We start from the raw sequence: 7,849 nt of genomic DNA on the forward strand, positions 1-7,849 counted from the left end.
TCAGCTATCCCATTTTGGATGGTCCTCTGACCAACAGCATAATTTCAGAACATCGCCACCTTTGTCAATAAAGCAGGGTTAGTTTGTGAGATCTCCTCTTTTCCTGTATAAAAATAAAGTAGAAAACAAAAAAGTGCAGATGCTTGTCATAAGTAGAGTCTCAAAAACTTAACAAGGATGGATGGGATTATGTTGGCCATCTGCCTCAATGAGCCCACTCATCCGATCCTTACATTAGCCAACCATGAGTACAATTGTGAAAGCAGAACTCAAAATATAGGACATACACAACACTGGAAATACATCTTCAAAGTTCTACCTTAAAACTTCTAGATGTAATCAGAGATTTTATTTACTTTTTTTCTTTTTCTTGTCTCTTGTGGAGACATTTGCATTAATTAAACCTCTCAATTTATGATATATTATTAGTAGTCTGTACAGTATTTTCTTTTATTTTATTAATTTTTCCTCTATCAACTCAGAGATAGCCCTCTGTGTGTTGATGAGAGACTAACGCTTTGCCCATTGCCATGAGACTGACTGTTTATTAGCTGGAATGAATACCAGGCTATTTAAATCACTACAGAGATACGATTGGAAAAAATAAGCTCCAAATGGATATCGATATGAAGACTAAGAGCATATGAGGTCTTAAGGTATGAAATTAGTGAATGCCTACAATGTAATACCTACAACGTCTCTGAATGGTTCCAAGGAGGCAGATACTAAAATATTAAATATTAATGTTAACAGCAATGAATAAATATAAATACTACAAAAAAAAATAATAAACAATAAAAATTAAAAAGAGACACTTGGTGTCATTCAGTCCTAGCTCTAATGATGCAACTAACAATTTTAAGTAGACTTGGGCCAAACATGAATGTGCTAGTCAGATTTAATCAAATACGGAGCACAGGGACAAATTAGGAAATTATCTAATGAAGGGAAGCCAAAGGAACAGATGAGTATCAGAAAAATTCATCTGTGATTTTAGGATCTTGGAATTCTTAAGATGGGAAAATCTGAGTGAATCACTCAGTCAATGCTTGCCTCCAGAGTTGTTCTAGTAAAATCTCCAGCATCGAAAAATTTTTAAAGGGCCCTCTTCTCTGCCCAACCCTTCATCTTGCCTGTTCCTTCCCCACCATTCACTGTTCAAAATGGAAATTGCAACATGACCTCAGAAATCTGAAGCGGAGCAAACAGCAACCAAAAACCCTCATCATTCAAAGTGAAAATGTGTCAAGAGAGAAGGGTTGAGTCAAATCCAGATGGCGATGTGCCATGAAATGCTAACAGAGCTCTTCATTTTCGGCAGAGAGCAAGAACAGGCAGTGTTTATAATGACGTGTTAACATCTGTCTGTGAATATCATCTCCATGGCACCGAAGTACACCACCCAAACAAAGGAAACTCACAATAAAAGCAAGACTCTACACATTTTTAATAGAGAATTCGTATTCGAGTTGACAAAGAAGCATCATACACATTTGACAAAGCCAGTTAAAGTCTACCATACCTCAAAGAATGACTTATATACTAGATTAGACATGAACAAGAAAGGAGACGCTAAGGAACTTTTAATATGGAGTATGCCTAACAGTCCACCTCTGTTGGTGGCAGTGGAGAATAGCAGAATAAATACCGGCATTAACATCATATTTACCTAAATTTAATCCTAGATCCGCCATTCATTAGCTGTATGTCCCTGGGTGAGTTACTTAACATCTCTCAGCTTTGGTTTCACTATGTAAAGGAGGAAATGGTCCAGTAATTCATTGTAAGAATAAGCAACGTTAATAGATACGGACTCTTTGCAAACTACCTACCTGTTAATGTGTGCTCAATAAATGTTCGTTCTCTTTCTGCTTCTCTTATAAAATAGTCTCCATTAATTCGGTCCAAATTCATAATTGCTCATTCATTGTAAAAGCAGTTTATTTAGCCTATAAACATAAAATAGCTTTATTTTTTTCTAGTCACTAGTTTTGATCATGTCCTTTTGAATCTCCTTTCCCAACATTGGATGGCATCTCAGGCAGATCTTGTAACTTTTTGAGTATTTTTCTTCATCAGAATTTAAGCCATTCAAGTGGAAATTCCAGTCTTACATCTAATTCAATGCTTTCCCAATTGCCATCTCTGGCTATGCTGGAGAAATGGTCTAAGGAAAGAGAAATGATCAAAGATTTTACTATCCCATGCCCTTGTAAACTTGAAGTCCTGGATCATCGTGACCAGTAGAATGGATTGGGGGAACAGGGCAGATGTCACGTTAACAGGGATCAGCTGCAATTCCTTCCATGGAAGATCGTTGTTGCTTCTCTAGCTGATGCTGATTCGTTATTCTGTGAGGCAGACATCCCAGTGTTGGCTCACTGCTTGAGCACATGTGTGAGGTCTTTGGAAGGTTCTCCAGAGCCCTCTTGTCCACAGTTTCCTGAAATGAGAAACTGGTCTGAGTTCAGTCTCTGGTCTCCAGTTCCTCCTCCAGCTCCAGCCCCTAATAGTCCACCCTGAACCCACTCCTACTATGGAATAAACATATTAGAAAAAGCTCAGCTCAACCCCTTCTGGAAATTTCCACTGGACCCATGAAAAACACACGTATCAAAATGGTGGGCTCAGCCTGCTCCATTTCCTTTCCCTCTCTCTGGCCTACCCTTTCTCTCCCAGATCACCTTTTCCCTTGCCCAGGTGGGCATCAGGTAGAGAGAGAGATGTGCTGCCTAAGCAGGCATCCAAATGCAGATCAGAATGCCAACTTTCCCTTGTTTTCCATCTTTGCAGGGAAGCCCTCTATCTTTTATACCTTCCTCATTAACTCTCTCCGCTATCAGCAAACATGAGAATTGGGACTGGTGTGCTTCTTCCTTAGCTGGGAACAGAGGGGCTCAGTGCTCATCACTAACACTACACTTCCTAGAATGCTAATGTCTTTTTCCTCCCTTCCTCAGGCATTACCTCACAGTCTTGGAAGGCCAGGGGTTCTCACTTTCATGGGACCGATTCTGCAGATTTCTGGTTGCAATGTTAGTAGTTCTCTTTAAAATGTAGGGAATATGCTCTTGTTGGTTTTCAGCCACAGATACAGGCCACCAATTTGAGGGTAAAAAGTTAATAATGTTGGATTGCAATGTCATCTCAAATAAAAAGAATGACAAAGAAAAGTCTGAGAAATAATGGAGCTGAATACATGGCCAGAAACACAAATATTTGGTATATATACATTTTTTTCCTGTCTATAGTGTTGTCACAAACTCACTCCAACTTAACTTTATAACTGGTCTAGTCTTCTTCACACACTCCCACACAAGATAGTAGGTAAAATTCAGCCTATCGGTTCTGTTCTCCAGCTCTCCTTCACGTTCCTCTCTAAGATCGTGTTTGATGTGTGAGTGCAAAGACACTTGGGGGCCTGGGGGAAGCATGGGGAATGGATTCTTAGATATATACAGTATCCCCAAGGTCCATGCCAATCTTTGCTCTACAGTGGCCAGCCCCATCTTTCTTGGGGTGCACCTAACACCTGGTTTTATCTCTGGGTGTTCTAATTACCATCTGTGGCTGAATCAGCAGCTAACTGGAGAGCTGTCAGTGCCTAGCTCAGCTGTGGTCAGTTACCTCTCTCTGTGGGCTCAGCTTTTACTTTGTGCAGAACTAGATACCCCACGCCCTCAACCAGCTCCCCCAGCCCTTACAGCTTTCAAGGCAGGCTCATGTCACCACTACCTTGTGGCGGTGCCGTGACAGACCCGTTGACCTTGGACTCAGCATCTATCACATGTGGGAACCAGGTAGGATTGGAAATGCCTGTGAGAACTTTCATATCTGGCCATTTTTTTCCATCTTTTTAATGAGGATACTGGCTCCTCTGTCCTCTGTGGGGTGATTTTTCTTAAACTATTGTGTGTTTTTCTCATTGAATCTGTGTAATTGTTAAGTTTCTCTTGGAAATTTTCAATATCCATTGGAGTAAGAGACTGAGCTACCAAATACTTAGTTCACTGAGATTTTACAGGGTGGTCATCACTTCCAATGTAGTTTACAGAAGAAAAAAGCCATCATTATTTACTTGGTAATTTCTAGTAAGCATTTTGTTACATTATTCATTGCTTCACCTTAATATAAAAAAAAATCTGACTGCAGTAGTGTAATATGATTGTATTTCCCTCATTAAAGATAGAGAAATAATGAAAAAAATTTATAATAACTACAAAATTATAAATGGTAATTGTGTGACCATTGTCTTGTGAGGGATCTATAGGTAATAGGTAAATATTATAGAAATCTGATACAGAAGGGGCGCCTGGGTGGCTCAGTCGGTTAAGCCTCCGACTTCGGCCAGGTCACGATCTCGCGGTCCGGGAGTTCGAGCCCCGCGTCGGGCTCTGGGCTGATGGCTCAGAGCCTGGAGCCTGTTTCCGATTCTGTGTCTCCCTCTCTCTCTGCCCCTCCCCCATTCATGCTCTGTCTCTCTCTGTCCCAAAAATAAATAAACGTTGAAAAAAAAAATTAAAAAAAAAAAAAGAAATCTGATACAGAAAATAAAAATGGCATTTAAGCAGAATCCCAATTACTACCAAAAACTAAACATTTCTCCATAATTTACAGAAGCTTTCTTCTTTTGGGGAAAGATACATTAATATCCTTTAAATTTTTCAAATGCATGGTCTGTAATCTGATAGTCAAAAAAACTATAGTTAACATCTAGAAAATGACATACTTGAACTGAAGGTTATTTTTTTCTTCAAGAGATTCCAAAATATATCATAAAAACTATTTTTAAAAAAAAATTAGTGCCAACTTCCTCCCACCTCTTTAACTAATAACTGCCTTATAAACCCCATAGTTTACAACTCTGAAAAGCCTCAAACCAGTATTTCAAAGTTACAGCTGGAGTAACTTTAATGGAGTAACATTAAAAAATATTGATGTCCCAAACTATCTTTGAAAATATGCTTAATTTAAATGGCTTCTTTTTAAAGTTAATAAAATTTTCCAGGTTTGGTTAGTTTTGCTGCTTTAAAAATAAATAAATAAAAGCATGAATTACTGATGTGTGAATGATAGTATGTTAAACCAATCACTGAAAATGTTTCAGAAACTGGATTTTTTTGAATTTTCAAAACATTAAAATGAAATAATCTTTAATTTGGATCATGATTTTTTTTTAATTCCTGTACTAGCGAGAGCTTTCCTTCAATGTGTGATGCATAACTACTTGTTTTAACTGGCAATGTTCACTTCTTCCAAAAGGATGATTATCAGCTGGACCAGAGGTGAGATTCATTCTGACAAAGGGATTTGGGCCAGGTCGGTTGTCACCAAGTGAAGTGGAGAACAGAGGCAGATTAGCAACAACTCCTGAGTCCTCACTTTCCACAGAACTTTCTAGTACGTCCTATGGGTCACCTTAAAGAAAGCAACAGTCTCTAGCTTCACAGTGTTTAAATTTAGGCTGGAAAATATAAAAAGGAAGGAAGGAAGGAAGGAAGGATCTATACACATAAATAAATATGCTAATTTATAGACAAACAAATACAGCAGACATAGCTTGTGTTTGTAGCACAGACACACATGTTCAGAGATGAGAATATTGCTGTGATTCTTTACTTATTTGCAATGGACACAGTTTAAGAAAGCAAAGTAGGGTGCAAGATGATGTAAGACCATTCTGTTACAATACAGAAGAAATAACCATACACTTTCCACATTGGAGGAATCATCACTTCCATACATTACTGGGTACATGGGATACACGGTTCAGTCAAACTGGTAATACTGTGTTCCACCGAACAGCTCACTGGGAAACTCCAGTTCAAACACTCATAATGCATAGATACGAAGGTCCTGATGCAAGTTTGCCATTTTCCTTCCCTAAAATAGAATCTTAACCCAGGATTCCTTTCTGGCATGAAGAAAGATGTACAACGACTCAGAGGCCAGAGTTGTCCTATTGAAACTGAGTTGCTTTTAGATATCACAATAGATAAACTATTGGAGTCATCCTAAAGAGATCTAGCAGTCTATTTAAAATAGTGATTCTATTGTTTTTGTCAATTATACTGGATATGACTTTTCAATGTCTAGAAGCATTTTCAATTAATTATTTTATCTTCTCTTCCACAAATTCATTATTTTGGTTAGCTATATTTTATCAGTGGATGAATTAGGCTTTTGCTGTAAGCATGCTGTATAACAAACATCTACCAAATTTCCGTGGTTTAAACAATCATTTTTTCCACATCCACCTGTCGGTGGGTGATCCGCAATTTGGCTGATCTCAGCGAGTCTTGCTTCGTCTTCCCTGAGCTCTGCTGGATCACAGGCTTCAGATCGATTTGAGTCTTCCTTTCAAAATCCAGACTGAAGAAGAAATAGTTCTCTGAGATACGTTCCTGTTACGGCAAAGGACAGCTGTTCCAAGAGTATTGGCGGATTCTTGCCAATGATTATCTCTGCCCAATATTTCATTAGCGAAGCTGAAGCAGGTGTCCCTTGGCCAAGCCTGAAGTCAGTGGGGTAAGGAAATATATTCCACCCACAGGTGAGTGATGGCACAGCAAGGGAGAGAGGAAGAACTATGGACCCACACAATCCACCCCTGTAATGTAAGGAAAGAGGTAAGTAAGGAAACCTGGCGTCTAGTGTTAACTTGCAAACACCACTCTAAGAAGATCACAATTGCCAAAGAAGTCAGGGTGCCGTGATTTAAACTGCTTAGTAAAGATGACTCAAGTGCATCCCCAGCCTCGAAGCAGCGCAAATACTTAGTCATCTCTTTCAGGCACTGATGTGGAAGCTTCCCTGAGTTTTATAGCACCCTCTCTTCCCCTTTGTTTGAGTTAATATTTCGGCCATGATTTCCCAAGCAACAGCTTTTCTTCTGGGTTTAGCTCTGGCCTCTGCCTCAGATATTCCCTCTTATCGAATCCTTCATTTTTACTCCCTCAGTCTCCACCAACTTCTCACCAGAAGCATTTGGCACTTAGAACCTGGCAACGGGGACTCCTGACAGGGTCTCTGCCTTGGAACTATCCGACTTCATGTTGAGAATGTTTATGCTCAAAATATGAAAGTTATAAATCGGTGGAAAGACAGTAAGACGTTAGACTACTTGATCAATAGCGCTTAAAGAAAAATTGTGATTACGTTTTAGACATTCATGCGTTCGTATTTACATATTCATGTATTCATACTTACATATTCAGTTTTATTTTTTTTTTTTTTTTTTTTTTTTTTTTTTTATTTATATATGAAATTTATTGTCAAATTGGTTTCCATACAACACCCAGTGCTCATCCCAAAAGGTGCCCTCCTCGATACCCATCATCCACCCTCTCCTCCCTCCCACCCCCCATCAACCCTTAGTTTGTTCTCAGTTCTCAACAGTCTCTTATGCTTTGGCTCTCTCCCACTCTAACCTCTTTTTTTTTTTTTTTTTTTTGTTCCCCTCCCCCATGGGTTTCTCTTAAGTTTCTCAGGATCCACATAAGAGTGAAACCATATGGTATCTGTCTTTCTCTGTATGGCTTATTTCACTTAGCATCACACTCTCCAGTTCCATCCACGTTGCTACAAAAGGCCATATTTCATTTTTTCTCATTGCCACGTAGTACTCCATTGTGTATATAAACCACAATTTCTTTATCCATTCATCAGTTGATGGACATTTAGGCTCTTTCCATAATTTGGCTATTGTTGAGAGTGCTGCTATGAACATTGGGGTACAAGTGCCCCTATGCATCAGTACTCCTGTGTCCCTTGGATAAATTCCTAGCAGTGCTATTGCTGGGTCATAGGGTAGGTCTATTTTTAATTTTCTGAGGAACCTCCACACTGC

The 7,849-nt window shown here is 39.1% G+C and overlaps 1 long non-coding RNA gene across 1 annotated transcript; it reads right to left on the reverse strand.

The window, feature by feature from the left end:
- Positions 1 to 1,428: 1,428 nt before the first annotated feature.
- Positions 1,429 to 6,604, reverse strand: LOC147581687 (uncharacterized). Its single transcript, XR_015250164.1, has 2 exons — positions 5,749 to 6,604; positions 1,429 to 2,443 (listed from the first exon to the last, which is right to left on the reverse strand). It is a non-coding gene; the product is annotated as an uncharacterized LOC147581687 (long non-coding RNA).
- Positions 6,605 to 7,849: the final 1,245 nt, after the last annotated feature.

This window comes from Puma concolor, chromosome B1, assembly GCF_028749965.1.
Source record: "Puma concolor isolate L17-30 chromosome B1, mPumCon1.1.hap2, whole genome shotgun sequence".
Lineage (NCBI taxonomy): Eukaryota > Metazoa > Chordata > Mammalia > Carnivora > Felidae > Puma > Puma concolor.